The 24,593-nt window shown below is 40.9% G+C and overlaps 2 protein-coding genes across 2 annotated transcripts in view; one reads left to right on the top strand and one right to left on the bottom strand.

The window, feature by feature from the left end:
- Window positions 1–24,254, bottom strand: part of neo (ZP and PAN domain-containing protein neyo) — a 230,852-nt gene extending 206,598 nt beyond the window's left edge. Inside the window, exon 1 of the mRNA XM_019047803.2 lies at window positions 23,612–24,254. The gene's annotated coding sequence lies outside the window, so the exon portion shown is untranslated. The remainder of the gene's footprint in view (window positions 1–23,611) is intronic.
- Atg16 (Autophagy-related 16) overlaps window positions 1–24,593 on the top strand; it is a 359,788-nt gene that overhangs the window by 214,126 nt on the left and 121,069 nt on the right. The window lies entirely within an intron of this gene.

The raw sequence follows: 24,593 nt of genomic DNA, 5'->3' as shown, positions 1-24,593 counted from the left end.
CACATCCTGCAACTTGCAGAATTACCCGATTTGACCCGGGGATACAAATTTTTAAGAGCAGCCCGAGACAATGATAACAGTGGAAAAACAAGGGGAAAAAACGGGAAACAAGGCTAAAATACACAATTAATAAAAACCGGGACGTTTCGACTCACAACTGTGTCATTTTCAGTGGGATTTGACCCGGGGAGACCCTGGTTTTCTGGTTGGAAGAGAAGCTGCTAAAAAAGGATGCTTGATTGGGTTCCTCCTGAGAGGAGACGAAGAGGACGCCCGGTGAAAGGGTGGCGACAGGAGGTTTTAAATGAGATGAGGGAATACCAACTCCCTGACGGGTTGTAGGAGGACCGAGTTTTGTGGCGATTAGGCGTCACAGAGCGCCAGAGAGCGCTTTGACAGCGACTCATTTGTATGTATGTATAGACTCTGGTTTTCTTGTGAGGTGGAGGGGGTGGAGGCCGGGGGTCCTCCGGCCAGGGTTGAAGGGGAAATACATTGGATGAAGAGGGGAATCTTTCCCAGTGTCAAGTAATCCTGGTTGCACATGGTAACGACCAGCAAACGTGTTTTAATGCATTTGTCTACTTTTCTACTCCGGCATTTAAGTCTCCAAACATAATGCGCGTAAATTCGCAGACTTCCTGTCATACTTTGTTTTTCAAACGGAAAACTACTCAACGGTAATTCTTTAAAACTGCCGTGATGTTGTTTCTCTGTGCGAAGAAAATTCTGCAAAATCTTCAAGGAACGATGTCAATTTGTCCTCTTTTAAGAAAATAACATAGAAGCGGAGATTTTCAGACACCGCAAACGACATATGTGACCGCAGACTTACGCGGTCGATATATGTTTTTATGCACTTTTTTCTTTTCTACCCTTGCGTTTAAGTCTCCAAAACGCGTACACTCTAAAAAAAGCGTTGTTGATGCTGAAAGATTATAATGATGATGCGTGTTTTCTCGTGAAAATTTTACGTATCACAATGTTGACGCGATGAATTAATGTGAAGAAAAACTGTTATTTTCTATTTTTTGAGTTAATAGAAAATTTTGATGCGTTTATCGTTTAATGTGTAAAATTTCGATTCGATATCATATATTGTGATTTAATTTTGTACCTAGTCTAGTGATGTATTAGAAAAATCTTTTTGATGAAACATTAGTTGAATTTGGTTTGAGGAAGGACATTTTCCACATTTTACCCAAGCAATTTTATTAGATGGCCGTTTATACAAAAGTAAATTGTCAAGGTCTCTTGCCTGTTTTGCAAGAAGACGATTCATTCCATGTTTAAACATGAACTGATTTTAGTGCGTCAAATGCTGAACTCTCGCCTTCACTGATTCCATGTTCTAGCCGTCGCGGCTTACTGATTCTATGCTATGGATCGATTCTCGAATCGATAATTTCCGCGTTTTTCATATTTTGAGATCGATCCATCGAATCGGTCCGAGGAGCGAAGTTCGTTGAGCTTGGCATTAGTCATTAGCATCTGTCTCGCACCTCGACTCCCGATGCGGTGATAGCACCCAGCGGAGACTTCCCGTTTCGCTCCCGGAGTTAGGGGCAGCGGTCCGGTGGAAATTGCACTTTTCCATCGCAGGGCGTGTAGTTTTTGGTCACGCTTGTGACAGAGTTGAAGTGTGCAATTCCTCCTCCATCCAACGCTCCATGCCTATCAGATGCATAGCCTACGTTGCCCTTTTATCGGACTTCTACAATTTTGCGGTCACCGCTATTGCCCTAAGTATTTCAATTCGGTGGTCCGCGCTGACTTATCACCGACAAATTAGCCAAGCGATGGAAAAATCAAATGTTCATTCCCTGGAATTCGAAAAAAATCTCGTTTCTAAAGAGAAAAGTTTCCGGAGGATGTGAGAGAAAACCTCACGGTTTTATTTTTTCAATTAGCATCTCTAGCAAGAATAAGATGGGATCAAGTCACGAATAAGGTCGTGCCAATTCTTTCGAGGGGGGCCAGCATTTTTTCGTAGGGGGCAAATATTTGCTGGAAAGAGGGTCAACTTTTAGAATGTACCAAAAAGAAGCAATATTTTTTTGGTGCAATCGAAGTGTAAATTTTTGTCTAATCCGAGGACCTCTCTTGTTCATGCTCATCCTACAACCTCCAAATCGCAACAAGACTGAGTGTCTCGGTGACTCTCCAAGACACTGACCTACGCAGATAGTCCCGATGGGTAGCTCACAGACCGAGAGCATGTTGAATGTTGATAGTGTCATTAGTAACTAGCCTGCGAATTACATGAAATGCAGCGATATTTACGACACGGAAAACAGTAACTTAGCTTAAGTGCGGGGGCATGGGCATATTAAGGAAGGTCGCCCTTTTTACGTGCGCCGAAGATCTTCCCGACTTTTGCTTCCGAACAATCGGAAAGAATCCGCGTCGCGCCGGTCAGCGACTAGCGTTGAGTCCGCCAGCAGCGGTGATCACGCACAAAAACAGAAGAAAATCGCAGCTCTGTTTCTTACAGTTTCGCAACAATCCAAAGGTGTATTGGAGCGTTTAAGTGATGCGATTCTTTCGTAATTAACAGGTTCCAGCAAGCCAGGCGCTCCATCCGGCCCGCAAGGACCAAAATTAGTTGCCAGATCCGGCTCGAAATTCTATGTTTATTGCGGGAGATGCCGAGTTTTTCTTGTTTATTTGGCAAATATAGAAGAAGTGCTGCGAGCCTCGGGTGCCTGCCCGTTATTGGACTCAGCGCCGCCGGGGCTGACGACTCATGATGTCGCCAGGTATTACGGAAAATGCCCAGTTTCAATTTCGAAGAACACTCGAATCGATTTTATTAGGTCCGTAAAAAGGCCTAGAGAAATACACATTTTTTAAACATCTAATGTCTGTTAACTCAGCAAAGAATTGAACGCAACAGAGTGGTCCAGTATTTTTTCAGAATCAGAAATTGAGCTTGGTTCTTTACCATCTTGCGTTCGTCTCTTATAACTTTTATTTCTCTCAAAAGTTTGGTGTTGAAGATCACGATTTTCCAACAGTTCGTCATTGGGTGGGATGTTTTGGGCCATTTCTAGAACTCAGCGCTTAAAAGTGCGAAGGAAGCAATTGAACCACAGTAGAAAATACGAAATCTCTAACGAATAAAAATGATTTTCAGGTGTAAAAATGAAGTCATTTCTTTTTGGGCCTCCTGAAGGATCTCTCTATGACTTCTCCGTCTATAACCCAAAATTTTTGTCCAAAAAAGTCACTTTCCTGCAATTTTTTCGTAATTTTTGTTATCTCTGTTCCTCTCTCGTGACATTATTATTTCAGACACCTTTCCTTCAAAAATATCCTACCTTGACACTGGAAGAGAGGAAATTAGGTTTAGAGCGCTAAACCCCTCACACTTTTTCCTCCTCAGAGGCACGCCCTGATGTGGCAATGTCGACGAGTCCACTTTCGGCTGTTGAGAAATCATTGTTCCGCGTTAGCTATTGTTGCTCGAACTTGGAGCACGTTCTGTCTCTCCACCCTCCCCCCTGCACCATCGGAGCACCCCCCGAGCCCCCACCCCCGGGAGCCCTGCGAGTCTTAACAGCTCCTCGGTGACCCATAGTGTCGAATCATCCAGCTTAATCTCAGCCCGTTGGCTGCATTCTTTTTGTTCGTCCAATTCGAAATTGCTATTTTATTTCGCGTATTTTCATAACGGGTCTGCACTCCGCCGCTGTCCTCCGTTTCCCGCCCGCTTCTACCCCCGCCTCCCCCACCTCATCGCCTATGCAGATAATTGATCTAGTTATACCCGTATGATCGGAATTTTTGCAGAATGCACCGCGCGTTATCTCCGGCGATCCTACTCTCTTTAAGATTCTTGAAGGCGTTAGAAAATTAGCTTCTCTTTTGATCATGGATACGTCCCATGGTTGTCCATAACTTGCGCTCCTAAAAAATCGTTCGCTCAAGTCAATTTTCTATCTTGTCACAATAATTATAATAACCGAAAAACAGCACATGAAAAAATTGAGTCCATTATCGTCACCGGGCTCAAAATTGCATCATAATTTAACCAAATTGTTAAAACAAATCTCTTCTAAGTTGAATATCAACTTTAGTTGTAAACGTAAAAAAATATAAAATCCTTTAAAAAACCCCTTTCTATGCCCCTGTATTAATTTTTAACGAGGGAAGTTAATGCGTTCTATATGGAATTAGTGAAGTTTATAATGTAGAGTAGTAAAAACAAAGTTTTTTAAAGAAAACTTAACTATCGATATTATTGCATATAACATCATACGGATTACCTTTTGCAATCAGGTAGAACTATTGCTGGCTCACTTTAGAAACCAAATATGTGTCATTAATTACCCTATGCGGATAGATGCTTTTATAGATGAACCAAAAATGCCACTTTCTTAGTGCAAAATGTAAACTGTATTTACCTCTAAGATCAAAGAGCTCCGTTAATGTCTTTTAGAAGTCTCTTACCTGTGAACAGAAAATCCATAACAAGTTCCATTAGTATTTGCATGCATACAAATCAATAAGAAACAAAAAATCCATAGGTAAGTAATAGGTATAGGTAAAGTATGACAGGAAGTCTGCAATGTCGCAAACGGAGATACGTGGTTTCGCACTTTGGCTATCAATATTTCAGGCATGAAGACGATATGTTTTGCCAAAAAATCACCACGAATGACCAAAAACGATCCCACCAATGCGGGCGATTCCTACCTCAGGAGAAATTTTCTTCCTCGATTAGGCTCGCGCATGCGCTCAATCAGAGTTAAACTCTCGTGCGAGTTCTCTCCTAATGAGTGCACACTTTACGGTGTTTACCTTGTTGCCTATTTAACAAGTTTCCCTTTACTGAGTTCCAGTTTTTCGGCTAGCAAGAAACACCAAATCAATTATCTTCGTCGTCATTTTATTATTCACCCTTTTCTCTCGTCCAGGTAGAAGTATTTTCTACAGACGCCTTAGTGGTGACGTCATTATAAGGATTCTCCTATATCGAATTGGCTCCAAACAATTTCCATGATATAACCTCTTTCAATGTTAATAATAATCCTAATAAATCGATATGTATTGCTTTACTGTGACGTAACGAACGCTATATCGTCTATATTGAGGAGCGACGCGAAGGTACGAGTCAACTCAGATGCCGTTTTATCAGAATCGATCAGACGAATGATGACTCTGGCAGCATTGCGTGTTAAGTGACCTGATGAGCCTAGTAAGTCTTCCGCCTGCTTCTCTGTCAGGTCTTCGTATTAAGTCATTTTGAACCGTCTTAATCTGGTTTGATAATTTAGAAGTTTGACTGTTTATCGTGTAGGTATTAAGGGAACATGATGTTGGGTGTTAACCTCATTATTCTCTCAATTCTTCCAATGGAGGCTATTTTAAAGTAAGCAACCATTTTTTGTGTCGAACATATTATTTCCTCTCATTCTCTCTTTCTTGGCGCCTGCGCATACTTTTGCACCCCCTCCCCCCCTTTACCGCCTTAAAGTTATTTTATTCTTGAAAATGCTTCAGATCAAATAATTCGCGGTCTCGAGACTGTAACGCATGGACAGGATCCTAGAGGCCCTTTTCTGTCCGTTTAAATACGCGAATCATATCTCTTTTCTGCAGAAAACTGTGGTTTCTAACGTATTCTAAGAAAATTGGTAACTCTACTGATGTGTTCTAGGGATGCGGATTTTTTTGGGAAAATTGATTCCCGCCAAAAAAGCGATAAAAGCTAAATCGATGTAAGTGCAAAAATCGATTTTCCTGAATATTGATTCTAAAAATCGATTTTTTTTTCCTGCCTTTACCAGATATGCCAAATTCCATTTTGCTGATTAATAAAATTCCCTTTTCCATGAAATTTCAACGATTTTTAGCGATGAAAAAATCATCACAAAACAGGAAAGAAAATGTCTGCAGAATAGGTTTATACCTTTGAGAAAAGCTTCGACAGCCAGAAAAATCCGTAAAATCTCAAAATTGCATCAATCCGAAGGAAAATAATTGATTCGATTTAATCGATATCTCTGACCAAATCTATTGAAAATCCGCATATCTAGTTTTCATGAATGCACAATGCACATAGTCATTTGAATTGAAAAATCAATGGAAGATATATATCGTTAAAAATTCTGGGGAGAAAAAACATTTGGACGTATTTATGCGAAATGGAACTATGTGCAAGTGGAAAAATGGGGTATGCTCGTGAGTGCTCAGGCCTTAAGAATGAATGGGACTTTAAAAGCGCCAGTGACTTCAGCGGCAACGACGAGAAGGACGACGATCGACAAGGCGATCTTACACTCATGAACCCTGTCCACAACGCTCTTGTCACATGCCCAAGGCTCACGAGTTAGTGCTCAGTACCTTTTGGTTTAATGTCAAATCCCGCTTTCCCATTTTCTCAAAAGGAACTATATCCACTTTTACATTGTTTCTTATCCAGCTTCCACGAGCACACCCCATCTTTCCACTCGCACATAGTTCCTTTTAGTATAAATACGTCCATTTGAAAGGTGTCCAATGCGAAACATGGATGAGAAGGCTCTCTAATTCGTGCGCTGTCCAGCGGTCCATTATCGGCTTTTGTTGTCACCCGTCGCTCGCAGCGTGCTGGCAAAGGGCATGCAAGACGCAAGACGCAAGACGCAGGACGCAGACGCACGCCCTTGCGTGAGACATTTTCGCGATTCGGTTATTCACGCTGGATCCAGCTCTGGACGAGGAGCTTTCGAGGCTTGGAGATTACCCTCGTAATGGAACGAGTAGTGAGCAACTCCGGCGTCTTAGTGTGTGTGTCATTTATAACGACTTTAAGGCTGTTCAAACGAGCGAAACCGTTAACGCGCGCGCCGTAGAATGATCTTCTACCTGCCTTCCTCCCGCCCGTTGCCGGATGAGACAGTCGCGTCGCGTCATTTGAAGGAAATCGATTCGTTCGCCGTTTAAACTTATGGCAAAGGATTGATAAATAGGGTGTCTACAAGTCCGGAATTTTCGGAAAGTCCGAAAATAGTACTGATTTTTCAAGGGCGGTCCGGAAGTACTGAAAAAGTGCGGAAATTTTGCAAGAAAGTCCGGCATTTTTTTCATTTTTGTCGCAATTTGAGCGGAAAATTCAAATTTTTGAAAATTTTCGAATTTCGTCAGTTGACGGTATTGAAAAAGTACTGAATTTTTCTGTTGAGGAGGTACTGAATTTCTTGGGAATGTACTGAAAAAGTACTGTAAAAGTACTGATTTTTGGTCAGCCTGTTTTGGTAGACACCCTGGCCGTTTAAACCTATGGCAAAGGATTGATAAACAGGTCGTTCGCAACCAACACCTTAATAATCGATTCTTTACCGAGGCTTTAAATGGGGGAACATCGATAACCGATCATCCACGTCTTGCCACTTCAACACTGAAAAAAGAATTTCGGGCTTTATAAAATAGCGTCCGTTCCCGGCTCAGAGGCCAAAAATTCCGGGTGCTGGAGCCGTAGCCTCGACTGCTCCGCGTGCTACGCCAGAAACTTTCGGCCTCTGAGCCCGGAACGCGATTATTTCCCTTTGAAATTAACTACTTTTTGGTGGATGCAAAAACTGTTTTGTGGGAGATTTTTTTAATATTTAGGAAGAATCAACATTTTAACACAACAATTGCGCTGGTTTCTTTATGCTAAATGCGATCCAAATATCGGTACTTATTGTTAGTGACCCCACCTCCTCTTAGAGTGTCCGTCTCTGGGTCACTAGCTTCGTATTAGGAAAGATGGATTCCTGCAAGAAATGGCAACCATCTCCACACTGCGCAGTCCCTGTCCGCGCTGCCAAGATTCATACCAACAATACCGTCCTCTTGATCTCAAGATCTATTTTCGAGCCTTGACACTAACTAGCCGGTCGCTTCCAATCGGCTACTGCTCCTGTCCGCCATCGTGTAGCCAGAAACGTTCTCCGACCCCATTCTGCTGAGTGGGAGAATCCTCGAAATGGCAGAAAAGGCTGCTCATTTAGCTGAAATAACCTTAACCGGAATACATGCAAGGCCTCGTCGACATAACGTATTGTCATGTGACATCATGTATTCCAAATGAATTTTTAGTGTATTTCCGAAGGAACTACACTGTTTTTATCTTTATCTCGATGAGGAGTCTTTTGTCCCAAACTGCACACTTTTTTTACACGATGCGTAATTGCTCGATTTTCAATGATTCCCCATTTGAACTCATAGTAAAAGATCGAGTATTGAGGTGTTTTTTGTGAACAGTCTGTTTTTCGATCCTTTTACGTAGGTTTAAATGGCAGATAAATCGATATAACGCAAAGCACGCCACGCCGCGGAGAATCCTCCTATAATATCCTCTCTGATTTTTAAAATTTTCTCCTAAATCTTCCGTAGGTGTGGCATTGTTCAGCCTAGTTTATCAAAACAGTAGGCACAATTGTATTTGCGATCTGTGCGGAAATCTCTCTAGCTCATATGTCCCATCAACGTAGGTATTAAATCCGTTACTCGTTAGTGACAAGCACCCTAGAGACGCGCGAATACCGCGTTCGGAGACGGAGATTTGTATCGAAGCCTCTAATTGAATCGACTAACTGCCTCCTTTTTTCAACGTGCCGCGCCGAGTACCACACGATGCTACTCTATTTTCTCGCCATGGGAACTGTGCATCGTTTTTAAGCCGTTTGTCAATAGAGTTTCTCAAGCTGTGCTTGTTAAGACCGACATTTTTTAAACAATCCTTAAAACTGTTACGACTTGGTAATCCCTTAAAACTACCCTAAGATTATAATTTTACTGGAAAAAGTTGAAATTACAAGAGCCTTAAACTACTAATCTTTTAGTATATTTTCATTCTTAAAACTTAACGAAGGTATGAGGTTTATATTAAAAGCGTGGATATCACTACGTAGCTCGTGCTAAAATATGTATAGTGCATACGACTTTTTTCTAGCCTTGCGTTTAAGTCTCCTCGAATTAATGTCATAATAAGTAGACCACATTTTACAATTAAAATCTACATTTCTGGGTCAGTTTAGGGACCACGAATGTACCTTTAGTTTCCCTATGCACACACGTGTTTTTACGGATGAGCCAGAAATTATAGTTCGTAATTGCAAAATGAAGTCAAAGTCCAACATATTTGTGTCCAGATGCTTCTAAGAAATGTTGATCAACATGTACATTATCATTTATTTTTCATGCTCATTGTAAAAGGACATAAGTTTTGTTGTAACAATTGCTGTGTCCATTTATCTGCGTACACTACGTTCAAATAATTTACGCGTACTTTTAAAGGGGCTACCCTGAAAACATGCAGGTAAGGGGTTTAGGGATTGCAGGGCGAGTGCGGGACTTTCGGATCGGGTTGTAGTTGGCGGTGGCGGTGGCGGCGCACAGTGAATCGAGTCAATGGGAGAGTTCGGACATGCTTTTTTTGACTAAAACTGCAAATTTTGATGTTTATTTCGTCACATTTTCAATTTCAATAGGTGCTTCGGGAAGAAAATTTCACGAGGAAACCAATGGATCCGCTTTTAGAATCTCAAAGTCTTGTATAAACGGAGCGATAAGCGTTTAAAGTTTCCCAATTTTGTCCGACCTCTCCTGTTAACTCGATCCGGTGTGCGGCGTGGCGGTGGTGTTTATGTTGATAGCGCGGATCGGGGCGGCTGTCGGCCGTCACTAATAATTTGTTGTAGTGTTGTTTCAGTTGATATAGGTCGTCTTGGCCGCAGTCGGGGGTCTCGGTCATGGTCCCTCGCAACATTACCATTCCGGTGCCGGTGCCGCTGCCAGTGCGCACCGCTGTATTAGGTTCCTTATTTGTAAACTCATGTAAAAGATACGACTCGAAGGGCCTCGCAGGGCCCTTGCCCACTTACGGGATCTTCTCACAAATAGGCTTCCAGATCTCAAGAAAACTTAAAATGCTTGTATCTCACCGAGAGAGAAGTTTGCTTCATATTGAACGCCTCAAGTTTTTCGTCGATTGACGAGAGGCCTAGATAAACGAGAAAAATTGACCAATTTGCTGAAAACTTGTTTTTTTTCTATACTTAGGTATCATGTCAGGGGTCATGGTTTTGGTGAAATAACGTTACTGGTCACTGGAAGTAAACTTCGTTTCAGCTTACCCAACCTCGGTTTTTTTTGACCGGAATCCTTGGTTATCGAACTGAAGAAGTTGTGTGTCCAACAAGAACCGAAGTTATAAGTCCCTGATGCCGAACTTTATTCCAGGAAGGTCAATGGTTCGCAAGGTGTTTGCAGAACGTGTCAAAAGGCGAATTTTTGCGAGTGGATTTGGTTCAAGTCTTTAACTCACTGCCAACTTCTGTTACAATAAAACGAAATCCCTCTGGGCGATGGTGCGCCTACAACTTTTGGTTAACATGTTGGTAGCATTGATGACTACATCCAAAATTATCGACTCACCTCCGGAGGTGAGTCGAAACGTGGATTGATGCAACCGTTGGCCAAAATTCATCAAGCAACTGACCATGAGTTTAATTCTTGACCTCAGCAGAGTGTTTGTCTCCTTTAAAAAAGTCGACCAAATTCACTTCGCGAAAATTTGCCTTAAGTAATCGTATGCGTTTTGATACTGTTGAAAGTTGTCTCACAAGGACCGAATGTGAATTACCAAATATTTTAGCATTTTTCGCAAATGAACGAGTTGCTTCTGAAAGGGAACGTATTCATTCGTAGATGAGCCCCAGAACACCCAGTGCTATCATCCTGAACCGGTCCAATATCAATGAGCTCCAAGAAAACGTTGAGCAAGTTCTATTCGTCAACAGACTGTGGAGTCCACCGATGGGGTATTGCTCCCAGTCGATTCTCTCGATTGTTCTTTTTTTAACCTCTTTGGCGAGGAGTACCGTCGCGCTGAGGAAAAACGTCCTATGAACTCCTGGCTTTTGCCAAATCCGATCAAATATTTACTTTCCAAAGAAATCGTGTACGATCATTTTCTCTTCAAATTTTCAGGCATTTCAGATTAAATGGTATATAAAATTTTCCGAAAATTGGAGTCAAAAATATACGAAAGTTTTTCTATAAATTCGTATTTTATGCAAAGAACTTTGGCAATGTGCGAGGGCTCATACGGCGTTCTTCTTGAGGAGGGCAGAGAGGGGGGGAGGACGGAGACTCGAGGACGCAGGCTTGAGGACGACTCATTCAATTAAGACTGTTTACTCAAAGCTGATCCCGCTCCCGAGGACTCGAGGCAGTGGCGTGGCGTGCTTTGCGATGTATCGATTGTTATACCATTTAAACCTATGGAAAAGGATCGATAAATAGGGTGTTCGCAGCGAACACCTTAATAATCGATTTTTATCATAGATTTAAATGCCAGAACAATCGATACATCGCAATTCACGCCTCGCCATTGACTCGAGGAGTTGGTCAGGGACCGCAGGAGCGATGGACCATGCCATGATTTTGACTTTCCACCTTGCCACATACCACACCGGCAACAATTATCCGATAGCAGAACTAGGAAAAATCCATTATTTTTGGATACTGCCTGGCATCCTTGCGACTCCTATGCCGCGAGGGTGCATGTGCTTGTGACTGACGCTACGCATAACTTGTGTGGCATCCTCGTGCCCATGCTGCATGCCGCCCAGCGGTGTCGGATCGGACGGAAAACCGCGCATTTTCCACCGACGTCATCAGTTTGAAATCGGATAACTCAGTCCGTTCGGCCACCCCTAGGTTTTCCTGTCTTCAACCGTCCTCCAAGCATGCATACATTTGGCTACAGTGTTGCCATTAATCGAGAGAAATCGGGTATAAAGCGCTGCCCTGAGGAAGAACCGCACAGCATGTTGTGGAAAGTATGAGTGGACCATACCCCGTATTTTAAATTATATTCCACGTGTTTGCATAAATGAAAATTTGGAAACGGTCTGAATATTAAAGTATACAAACTAGGATAGTGAGAAGACCTGAAGTTAGACGGCATGCGATCAACCCAATGTTAAAGCGTATACTCTCTAAAAGTCTTAAAGGCGTAAAAATCCCTACATTTGATACATTTTTAAAAGTCTACCTCGCACTGTTTATACCTACCTCAAAAAACTCTACACTAGACAGATTTTAAAAAATGAAGCTATGTATTTTGCGTGTTTTGTTTGAACAGACACAAATATTTTCTCGGGTACATGTCATTTAGTAAAGCATCACATAAACTAGGAGACAAATTTTAAAACATATTAAGAATCCAGCCAAGTAGCACTGAGCCGACTTTTCTCCAGGTTCGTTTCGTGGTCTTGTTAGCTTCTGGAGGATCTCTACCATGACTGATTCCTGTGGCGGGTAGGCGTCGCAGAGCGCCCTAGCGTGCCATCATAGCGACTTTTACATTCATACAAAAATTCTACATCCTCTTGCTAAATTTTCGGAATTTGTCCAAAACATTTCCCCAAAATGAGTCTGGCTAATCCCGTGTTAAACTGAAGTATCACGTTGGATTTCTTAGCTCACCGTTAGTTTCCTTTTGGCACTGGCATAGCACATTCAACGCTCGTAAAATTATCGTAGAACTTCAGAGTGGCAGAGCACTGCACGGTGAAATTAATACTGTTACTCTAGTTATTACAACGGTAACACCGTTGGGCCGACTATTGTCTCTCATGAAATGTTCAAGTCATCGTGAATCTTTTGATGTACGCATAAAACTGCCTCGAGTCAAATATTTAATACTCAAGGAATGAGTATGTGTAGTGATTAAGTTTCTGTTTGATCCGTCTTTCGGTACACTCTCTTACGGTCTGCCAATCAGGTATGTTGCCCGTATAATTCCTCAAAGCTCTCTACAAAGAGACTTCAATTAAAGCCGCACGCATTCAGTGGGGGTGCTAGAAAGATGGCCGATACAGGTGGCAAGAAGAGTATTTTTAATGACCGCCGGAAAATATCCCAAATAACGAATTCATCTTTTATGGGCTTTATCAGCTTTACGGGCCTTTCAATAAGTTCTCATCATGATGCGATAAGAGTCAAGATCAAACATTAGAAAAACTCAATTTTCTTCGAGCACTCATAGGTTTCTCAGTTTTCTGGAAGATTGAATCATATAACCCTATTTTAAGGTATTGAAATAGTTTTATTCCAAAAACTGTTCTCCAAGATGTTAGGTCCTTTTTTCTGTCGGATTTTTACTTTACATGTCCAATTTGCATAGTGTCTAAATGAATCCTACAAAACAAATAACGCAATCGCATCATTAGGGAAATGAAACGTTTGCCAGCCTTGTAGGATCAGAATGAACCAAACTCCACCACTGTTTCTAGGGAGGAGAGAATAAAGACTTTAGTATAAAACAGCAATGAAATTTACATGCACTTTAGAACCCCGCAAAATATTTAAATATTTTTATCTGAGGACTGATTTTGTCCATTTTTTGTAATCGTCAGCCGCTCGAATGGGATTTCATCCTCTGTGCGACAACTCCCAGAATGAATCGTCGGTTTTATTAGTACGCTAAAACAAAACACGATGTTCGGCGAAGCTAGGCGGAAGAATGGTTCGACAAGAATGCCATAGACCTATAGTGTTTTGACCCTGTGTAGCGGATGACCCGCAAGGGAACAAGACTAATCATAATTTACAAACAAGTGCAACATAAGTTGTAAATCGGTCGTAAGTTTGAGCTCCCTTAATATTTTCAGCGTTTAACACACTCCATATGAACACCTAAATTACAACAAATGCAGCAAAAGAATGATAGTATACGACCGTCCACGAAAAAATAAACCTTGGCACCAAAAATGTTCAAAATTGTGGTATTGGCCCCACTGTCTAGTTAAGTGTCCCACGAAAATTTTAGCTGATAAATTTCAAAGCAAACTATGTATTGTCATGACAGATTGAAGCTATCAATTCTAAAAACGCAGTTTTGTGAAAAATGTATTTCATGCTAGTATCTGCCATGTTCGAAGAAAATTATCGGACCGTAATTTAATTTAAAGCCCTCCGGTGGTTCAATAATGAACTTTATCCCCCTTGATTTACTTTTTTCAGATAATTCACCTTTCACTAGAAAGTCAAAATTAAAACTGCTGATCCACTTGAAATTTGACGAAGATCGATCGCTTGAAAATTTTATCCTCATACTTCTAAGGTCTCCACTCCTGCACACGGTTTCATGATTGAGAAATGCTCACCATTTAAAGAAAAGAATTAGTATTTTAAACCATCCAATGTACTTGGATGAATTTGTCTTACATTTGACATTCATGTTCAAAAGTACAGCCTGCTGTCGAAAGTATTGAACCTGCTTTCAGACCGTTGAATACGAACCAGCTGAGGTCAGAGGTAATTGATAAAGCGGATAACCGCAAGATGCCATCGTTCATTTACGACATTTCCAACAATAAAAATCACGCTCCCGAAGAATCTCCCGTTCTTCCTATGCAAAGTGTTAAACGTAAAATGTAGGTGCGAAATCTGATTCAGCTCGAAGAAGTTAGCTCCATCGACTGGAGACAATAAAAATCTCGTTAAACTGGAAATGAATCGGTCCCGAACGTGGAGTAACGGAGAAAAACAATTCAGAATATTCTGCCCGATGCCTAATTTAAATACAGCGAAGGAAATGGACCGCTAAGTGGACTAAAAGCAACGTCTCCCCTGGACTTAACAACGAATTGCGGGTTGATGGTGAATACAGAGAAGAAACATATTTTAAAAAGCCATGTCGATTCAACAGTTTGTATTTAATTAAACTATATCTACAGAGCGCTTCGACACGAATTTTGGACGCGGCACCCTATTAATTGAAGTGCAAGATGCTGCTTTTCCGCTTAAGATACGCCTTTGCGTAATATCGATTTCATTTTCCCTTACGTTTGAATAATTGAGTGGTGTATATTTTTTCTCTTTAAGAATGTGCCTTAACGACAATGACCATTCACATCTCTAAGAAAACAATATGTGTAGTTAGCTAGATAAAGATGAATCGCAAATGGGCATTTCGTCGTTCGGCTAACAGAAGGGCTCAACTACACTTTGAGAAGAGCCCCACAAATCGATCGAAATTTTACACCGAGTACGATTAACGCATCACAAATTTCCAAATTTAAGTCATAAAATAGAAAAGAACAGTTTTCCTTCACATAATTCATCGCGTCAACATCATGACACGTAGAATTTTCATGAGGAAACACGCATCGTCATAATCTTTCAGTAACAACAACGCTGTTTTGAACGTGCATATTTTTGGAGACTTAAACGCAAAGGTAGAAAAGTAAATAATGCATAAACATATATTTTCTTGTCGTTGCAACGTACAGACGCGAGCACTTGACACTGGGAAATATTCCCTCCTCATTCAATCTTTCTCTCCTTTAACCCGCGCCCGAACCCCCCCCCCCCCCCCGCCCCGTTATAAACGTTTTATACCGGGAAATTCGGCAAGATTTGAGGGCTAATATAGCTTTCTTCCTGAGCACCGTGCTAAGGAAAAACGCCACTTGAACATGCGAGAGTTGTCGAATTCCCTCCGACGAAACAAGTATTTTTAAGGCATGTTACTCATATTTTTCTTGGAAATTATCAGATATTTAAGACTTGCATGCGAACGAAATTGTCTGAAAATGTTTAAGAAAACTATTCACAATTTTACCAGTTATTTAATTTTTTATTCTAGGAAATAAGGCAACGTCTGATGGTTCACACGTTGTTTTTTCTTAGCACGGGAGTACGGGTGGAGATCAAAGTTCAGATTGAGATCCTGGGTTTCCGGCACCTCGCGGGTCGGCTACACTAAAAAAAGTACTTATCAGCGGGGTTTTAATCAGGCATCGCGGAGCTGGAGCCACCCGTCCAGCTACACTCCGCAGGCCGAGGCATTAATATAGACGCTTTGCTCTTAAAAGCCCTCGGCCCTTCGGCAGTTAATTATTGCGATGAGCTTGATGCTCCGGCGAATTAGTGAGCGCGTCACTTGCCCGCGCAATCGTAAATCCCGTGCACGCAATGAGCCTTGACACCCTACATTGCCACGTCGCTTAACAACTTTCCTCTGCCCATAGCACAGAAGATCAAGCCTTGGTCAAATATCTCAATATGCTGCAATTCAGGGTATCTACAAGTCCGGAAATAGTACTGATTTTTTGAGGGCGGTCCGGAAGTACTGAAAAAGTGCGGAAATTCCGCTAAAAGTCCGGATTTTTTTTAAATTTTTTGTCATTTTTGTCGCAATTTCAAATTTCTGAAATTTTTCTAATTTCGTCCAATGGAGGTACTGAAAAAGCACGGAGTTGTTCTGTTTGAGGAGGTACTGAATTTCTTGAGAATGTACTGATAAAGTACTGTAAAAGTACTTATTTTTGACCAGCCTGTTTTAGTAGACACCCTGAATATTCTTCCATTTGAGCACTTTTCGACTTTTTCCAGGCGAAGGAACGTAACTCCACTCCAAGGTCGCAAAACTGACTCGAAAAGTTCAATTTCTTTACAAGAACATACCTGTGCAGTTTATGTCCAAAATTGTTCTGGTTTTTGCATGCGATCAGAAGAAAAATCAGGAATATTCAATTAAAAATTCCTCCTGGTGAAAATGCGATTTGAGAGGGATATTTGGCAGCATTGAAAATTAGTTACGTTCTTTCGTGAAGGAAACAACGATTTGTGCGACATCGTCCGCAACAAGAGAGGCCCGAACCCTGGTACCGAAAAATTGAAATTTAAGATTTCGGCACCGTTGAAAATCTGATTGAATCCAGAACAATCCTTTGACTTGTCTAAAGGAAAGCGTCCTTGAGCTTCGTGCGCACTTTACAGGAATAGATTTGACTGTGTTCAAATATAGATAGGACGTTTTTTCTTGACACGGTAGTGTTGCCGTGCTAAGGAAAAACGCCGTACGAACATTCGAGAGTTGCCAGATTTCCTCCGATATAATGTTTATTTTTGAGGAAAGCTGTGGATATTTTTCCTCGAAATTTTCAGGAACTTTAGTTGAAATTGCGAACAAAATTATCTGAAAAATTGGAGGAAAAATGTTTAAAACTTTTTCCTGAAATCTGTGATTTACTGAGGGAAATTTGGCAACGCCTGAAGGCTCATACGGCGTTTTTCCTTAGCACGGCAGAGTGTGCCTCTTGGAACTACCCTTGCTCGATGACCCCGTTGCCGGGAAAGCGCGGCGACGAGTGACACCGCAAACATGGGAGTTCCGATTCCTAAAGTGAGGTGGAGGGCAAACATGTCGTTAGTGAGCTGGGCCTGATCAAACAATTTCACGGTCATTAACAAAGGTCACTGGCTCCGATCCCGAAGCCGGGATGACGAGATGGCTCCAAGTTCGAGACGTCGACGACGATGGTCGACAGTCGGGGGGCGTCCATACCACCCCCCCACCCCCACCCACGTCACCACCGTCACGGACCGCGCCGGACATTGGATCCGAGCCTCGGTGACCCATGCGTCACGGCGCTCGTCACGTCACAGAACTGCGCGGCGCACAGTGCTGCCGTGCTAAGGAAAAACGCCGTATGAACATTCGAGAGTTGCCAAATTTCCCTCGATAAAATATGTATTTTTGATGGTATTCATGCATATTTTTCCTTGAAATTTTCAGATATTTTAGATTGAATTGCGTTCAAAATCGTCTGAAAAAATTGAAGACAAAAATTCCATATTTTCCCAGTAAATCAAGGTTTTATTGAAGGAAATGAGGCAATGTCTGAAGGTTCATACGGCGTTCTTCCTTGGCACGGCAGAAGGGAACAAAGTAGAGGAGGTCGGACTTGAAGTTTTCAACTAAAACTGCAAATTTTGATGTTTAATTCGTCCCATTTTTCACTTCAAGGAGTGTTTCTTGATGAAAATTTCACGACAAAACCAATGGTTCCACTTTTAGAACCGCAAAAGTCTGTATAGATGGAGTTATAAGCGTTTTAAAGTTTCCGAATTTTGTCCGACCTTTACCATTGACTCGATCCACAGTGCAGCGCCGGGGTGCACGACGGACGTGTTGGCCTTCCTACCCACCGCTGCCCTACTCAGCAGAGCTAAGTAAAAACGTCGTATGAGTATTCCTATGTTGCCAAATTTTCTCTCGGAAAATATTCATTTTTGATTGTATGAATATTTTTCCTTGGCATGTTTAGATCAAATCACGAACGAAATCCTCTGAAAATCGGAAGAGAAAAATTCAGAAATTTTCCTGGAATTTGGTGATGTGTCGAAGGAAATTGGCACCGCCTGATGGCTCATACAGGGTTCTTCCGTAGCACGGTAGTACTAATAAAGAACCACGTAAATCTTTTGGTAACAGTTTGTAAACCCGCCGTTTCTACTTAGCACGGAAGACGGCCATCCCCAATTTTTCCAGGTTCCGGTTATATTGGTCCCAAAAAGTTTATTCACAAGTGGTAAAGGGATCTTTTATGTTGATATTAAAGATAACATGTTTTTTCTAATGTCATGAACCGCCAGCATTCTCACAATTATTGGCTTTATCCGCTTTGTTTCAATAATAAAATCCCTCGGAATATTTAAATTTTTCCGTGTATGCAATATCGGACACAGTGGTTTATTTTTCGATTAACTCAATGGAGTAGTTTTAAGGGTCTTCGGAGTTCAATTGTTATAAACGAAGAAAATAATCTGACTCTATTTTGAGGTTGAGGTACGACGCGTTGATCCTTCCGTGGATACCTGAGTTTATTGCCTTCGTGCATCCATCAGAATGCCATCGTTATAAAATTGTTATATCACGCGGTCATTTGATACCGGGTTTCCGACATGAGCTCGATGGTTCTTTTTTAATCTTGGAGCGTTATAAAATGAATAATAATGTTATACCCTAGACGCCTTGACCAAAATACACAAACATTCCACACGAGGCGAGAGAGGCTCAAGCAGCGACCCAGTCCGAAGTACTCACGCTTTATCTAATTTTAAAGACGAATTAAGTGGGTTTTAAATCCTCCTTTGAGTGACATTGAAATTGTCCAGTTCAAGTGGATCAACGCGGCGTGAGCTACGGCGGGCGGTCCTCCCGTTAACGGTACGGAATTATTTGAAGTATAACTGACCTAGGTTTCGTGGAAGAGGATTGAAAACGGGGAAGAGAAAATAGTAAAACCCTCCTCGATGATACACATCACTAAATCTGGGTCGCTTGCATCCCTTCCTCGACGGGAAATTGATTGATGTCGTAAACGGACCCACTGGGGTGGAGACCGGAAAATAATATATTTGGAGAGAGAATTTTTATTGTTGTAATAAATTAGGAGAAAAGAGATAAAATTTGATTTTTGGAAGCGATTACATCGTACAGTCAAGTTTCTGAAGAATGTACCGTAAAACTCCTGAGACTATTATTTATTTATTTATTTATTTCTGGAAAGCTCTTCCTTAAAATCATACAAATCTACATTTACCCAAGATTACTCCAATCTGAGAGAAAATCTGATTCCTAACGGAGTTTTTATGGTTTTGATAATTTCTTCTTCCAAATATTGTCTCACAGAGCCAGAAGACCATTCAAAGAGAATTCTTGTTTTTCAAGAAATGCAGCTCATGTATTGCAGCTTTTCTATTGAGTGGCGGTTCTATTATATACACATACGGAGACAAACAAAACTGATCGTAATAAATAACCAGAAAAATTATAGGATACCTATTAATCCTTTCGCTAAGTATATGCACTGGGCATCGTATTGATTTAGGTACGCGATAGTGTTTGAAGTGTCGAGTTTCCGGCATTTTTGACAATTTTTTGTGAGTACGAAAAATTGGAATGAATTTGATTTGCAAGTGAGAATTAGCTTTTCCTGATGTAAAAAAGTGGCATTTCCCTTTTAAACGCAATAATATTAACTAGATCATTATCATCATCATCGCCATCGTCATCATCATCAGTATAATATGAAAGCTCTCTGACTCCCGAAATCTCCATTTTATGTCATGGCTCGTTCTAGGGATCTCCCAGGCTGACTTCCGTGATTTTTGCTCCCATTGGTGATTGGATGAACCTTCTCTCTGTATATTTTAGACCCTTAATAGGGCACGAAACGTCTTCCGGGGGTAGGACCGCACAGTGGCCAGCATCCCCAGTTTTACACGGAGAAAAAAAACTTCGTGCGTGGGACCCGAAGTTGAGGTCATAAGGATCTTTGAAGTTTTCGGATCACGTATCTAAAAACTTGAGGTCCAGCTGCCGAAGTTCGGGTCAGACATCTGAAGTACTTCGACATATACCGAAGGGTTCGGGTCACACATCTGAAGTACTCCGGTACATACCGAAGTGCCTCGTTGTCTGACCCGAACTTCGGCAGCTGGACCTCAACTTTGGGTCGCATGCACGAAGTTTTTTTCTTCGTAAAGTGTAACTCCTATAAAGATTGCCTCGTTTTTTAACCGAGGATATCATCCCATTTCTAAATGAAGTTTATCACATTTTAGAATTTTGTACATTTTCACAGGAAATACCGCGAAAAATTCTCTGAATTGTACTGTTACACATGGATGCGCGGCGGACGCGGAAAAGTGATGGAATGCGTCCCGAGGAATAGGTTAAAAGTTCAAGGGCTGAGACAGCTCGTGAGGACGAAAGTAAATTTTCCTTCCGACGAAAAGCTTCTCTGGGAACTCGGATTCGCCGGAAGGGGACGGATTATTCAAATTAGAGTCTGGGATTCTTGCTCACGATGATACATGTATATACGTCGGCGCGCCGGTCGGCCGGCCGGCCGAAAGCGAGTCAAGGCCAGTTTCCAGCTCGGCTACGTTTTGCATGCTGTGCTCTGCCGGCTCCGATTCCTCGTTTACCGGAATCGGTTCAACGACCCTAAACTTTGAAATTGCTCTGCTCACAGGAAATTACCCACCACTGACGCTTCGATTTATGGCCCGGTTACGTCATACATCTCTCACGCAAAATAATTGTCAAAATTAGGTCCCGTTGTTCACTGGAAAAAAAAAAACATTGGATCTAGAGTCCAGACTCTTAAAAACATCGACAAGAAAAAGTACTCTTGATTCAATCAGAATCTAGCTTAAATCAAGAACCAAGCCTCTTAATTTAAGTGGATTTCCTTTTGATTCAAGCAAAAATCCGATTGAATCAAGAGTATTTTTTCTTGTCAATGTTTTCAAGAGTCTGGACTCTAGATCCAATGTGTTCTTTTTTTTCAGTGTTGACCCGCAAACGATTTTTCCCGTCTCATTCATCGGGGGTGTCTACTATCAGTAAAAACGGGAAAACCGCAAAATATCAGGGAATTCGATATTACCAAGAAAAATCAGGAAAATTGGTCATGGATCAGGAAATTCTGAAATTCCAAGCATTTTTCAAACATTGTTTGATTAAATTCTCCAGATACGTTGATTTGCTGATCAAACAAGCGTCAATTTATTCGCTCAAAAAATCAGGATTTTTAAAAAAAAAAAAAAAAAATAGCAAGATAAATCGGGAAAATCCAAAATGAAGTTTTAGTAGACACCCTCTTAATGAAAGTAGGTGGACTCCACAAACGTAAAATTTCCTCCGACCAGCGTTTCCTCGTACTACTGCTCCATCGAAATTTAGACAACTAGACTCAGAATCGGCCACACATTTCTGCCACCTTCAATTTATCACCAAAGAGAGACAGCCTGTCTATCAGTTTTGCCGAATTTCTTTCTTAACTGTCACTCATCCATGCACTAAATGAATGTCGTTCTTTATAAGAATTTCTCTATTTTTCTCTATACTCCTATTGAACCTCATGACCATAGTATCGTTAAAATTAAAACTCGGAGGGAAATTATTAAATTTTTTAAAACTTTAAAATTGAAATGATTTTTTTTGCTCGTCCTACTATTTCCATAATGTATGTGTCTCTCGTATTGTGACATCTCAAAAAAGTTTCTGTTACCTTTTAATCTCAAAATATATTAGTTTTTGCACTGCAATGGCTTAGAGGATAATATACGAAGATCACGCGTGAACAGTTTTTGTACCTCTTCGACTTTGAACTCCCTCAGAATATTTTGAACCTAGCACTACTCTAGCATTCTGTTATTTTCTTTTAAAATTTAAACCTCCCTTGATTTTCAATTTCACGCCGAAAGTGAAACATAAAATGTGTCTCTAATAATTAGTATTCAATTTTTTCTACTTTCTTCCTTAAATGTTTATGTGAAATTGATAATTCCGCTAAGAATACGATCTTGATTATTCAAGTTATTTTAATGATAAATATTAACAGAACATCGCTGCACACTGAGGAAAATCTTCGGTTCATGAACCATATTTCTATCCATCAAGAATACTTTCAGTAGAATTAAATGAACTAGTGATTTCGGTCTTTGAACCACGTAAAGGCATACGTAACATCACTAAGCCATATATTCTTTTTCATGGTTCAAGGACCGAAAATCACCAGATCGTTCACCATTATTAATGGTGTTCTATATGAACAACAGTATGAGGTTGAACCATCGATTTTTCTTAGTGTAGATCATTTTGAGTCTAGCCTCCGTAACAGAAAAAAATGGCTTGATTTAGTCTCGCTGAACTTAAGACTTTTCTCCCAACAGAACAGGTTTCTGTGTCACTATAAAACTGGGTTAAAGACCACTTTTTTACAATTAATGTTAAGTTCTATGCATCAAAAAATTGTTCTAAGAGCTTTTTGAAATAAAAAATATCCTGACTTTTACTCATTAATTGTTTTTAACCTGGGTTTGCATCGTCATTAAATTTGATTCCTTTGCTCCCTTTTCTTGCCAATTTTACTGAAGATACTGCAGTATGTATCCGCCAGCGTATTGTTTATTTTTAGAAATTTACGTAATTATGAGCAGCTTTAGAAAAGGTATTTCCTCTTAAAATAATTTTAATCATTAATTAATCATTTTATTGAAAGTCCTACATTTTTCAAGGAGTAACACGATTGAACAGCCATCATGATATGGAGCCACACATTTTTATCGAGTTTTAAATTTTTCCTACTGACATTTTATAACGGTCATGCGTTTTTTTTCTCCTCGATTTTTATCCTCTTTCCATTTCATTGCTTACAATCAGCCGAACGTTCTCATAATGAAAGAATGCATCCCTGTATACATTTCTACTTGATACAAACAATTTTAATCACTGAAGACCTTAAAAGCAAAATTTACTCTGTCTAATCGATCGTTTTGGGATATATTTGTCTATTTTATGAAGACATTACTTTTTTTAATTTTTCCAGTTCACTTTTATTAATGTTTTTTAATGGATGCAAGTAAGAGATAAGAGAGAAACGCCGGAAATTTCACCGTGGTAGATAAAATTTTCACCAGACAAATTTTCCAAAGTACATTCTTGAAAGAAACACACACAATATGGAACAATTAAAATGCACTTGGTATGTATAGATTTCAGCGTCCTTATTTTGCAGTTTTGCAAGAGACAAGTTAAAGTTTTTTAAAATCTGATTTTTTCACAAAAAAAAATCGAAGAAAAAATAGTTTAAAAAAATATCACCAAAAATTTCACCCTCGCAATAGAACCGTCGCCCCCAAAATGAAGAAACGAAAAATAAATAAATAAAAAGAAAAAACAAGAATAAACCGAACGACAAACACAAGGGTCTGAAGAGTCACCGAACTTTCCGACGCGAATCTGTTTGAAGTCTTGGAATCTTACCTCGCTAAAAATTCAGGAACGGACACTTGAAACTTGAGTAAACCAAATGGAGCGACGACAGTACGTAACTTCCACGATCGTTGGAAACTGAGGGAAATCCAGTATGAGAAGGCCGGCCAAAAAATAACACTTGAGCAACGGTGATTTTTCGCGCCACAAAAGTGAATCCGATGGAAACTGCGTGAAAATCCGACGGCGGAAAAGCTCGCGGAATGAGTGGAAGGCGCGTGGCGAGAGGATACGGAAGTGGCGGAACTAAGCCGGGATCGGCGAACCCGCGCGCGCGTAAGCTGAAAGAGGAAGCACCGAGTGACTGAGCTAATACCTTGGCCTTCACCGACTGTGTAAAACAAACTGCTTCATGTGGACACCTGCCATCTCTCTCCTTTCTTCCTCGTACCCCGACCCGGGCCCCCCCGACCCCCGGCCCCCACGGGTCCCCCTTCCATGCGGCAGATGAGTGCACTCTTCGCTCTTGACACTTACATCCCCCCTTGGCCCCTGAGGAGACGCTCTCTGCGCCTCTACCTCCGCGTCCAGCTCCTAAGCTCCCATCATTTTTTTTTTCTTTTTTTTTTTCGCACAACTACTCCTGATTTTCACAGCAATTCTATCACTGTAATTAGCTCTAGAATTTTCATTTTTCCTCACCTTTATCCGCGATGGAGCTCCTAAACCACACATCTCGTTTAAAATTATCGCGGTGTTTAAAATTCTTTAAGGAGTTGATACAACCATAAAAGAGATGAAAGGACTCGTTTTGGGATTAAGAAAACCCGGAGACGAGTTTTAACGCTACTTTCGTGGTTGCAACCAACTCCAAAAAGTATTATGAACTAAAAAAAAACTCAAGACTGGAAAAATGGACATTAGCGAATTTCACACGACCCGATACAAGTAGAGTTTCATTTCCCTAGAATTTTCATTTTTTTCTGTCTTTCATCGAAGATGGAACTCCTAAACCACACATCTCGTTTGCTGT

This window comes from Bemisia tabaci, chromosome 1 (assembly GCF_918797505.1).
Source record: "Bemisia tabaci chromosome 1, PGI_BMITA_v3".
NCBI classification, from domain to species: domain Eukaryota; kingdom Metazoa; phylum Arthropoda; class Insecta; order Hemiptera; family Aleyrodidae; genus Bemisia; species Bemisia tabaci.
This window is presented reverse-complemented; position numbering and strand designations above follow the sequence as displayed.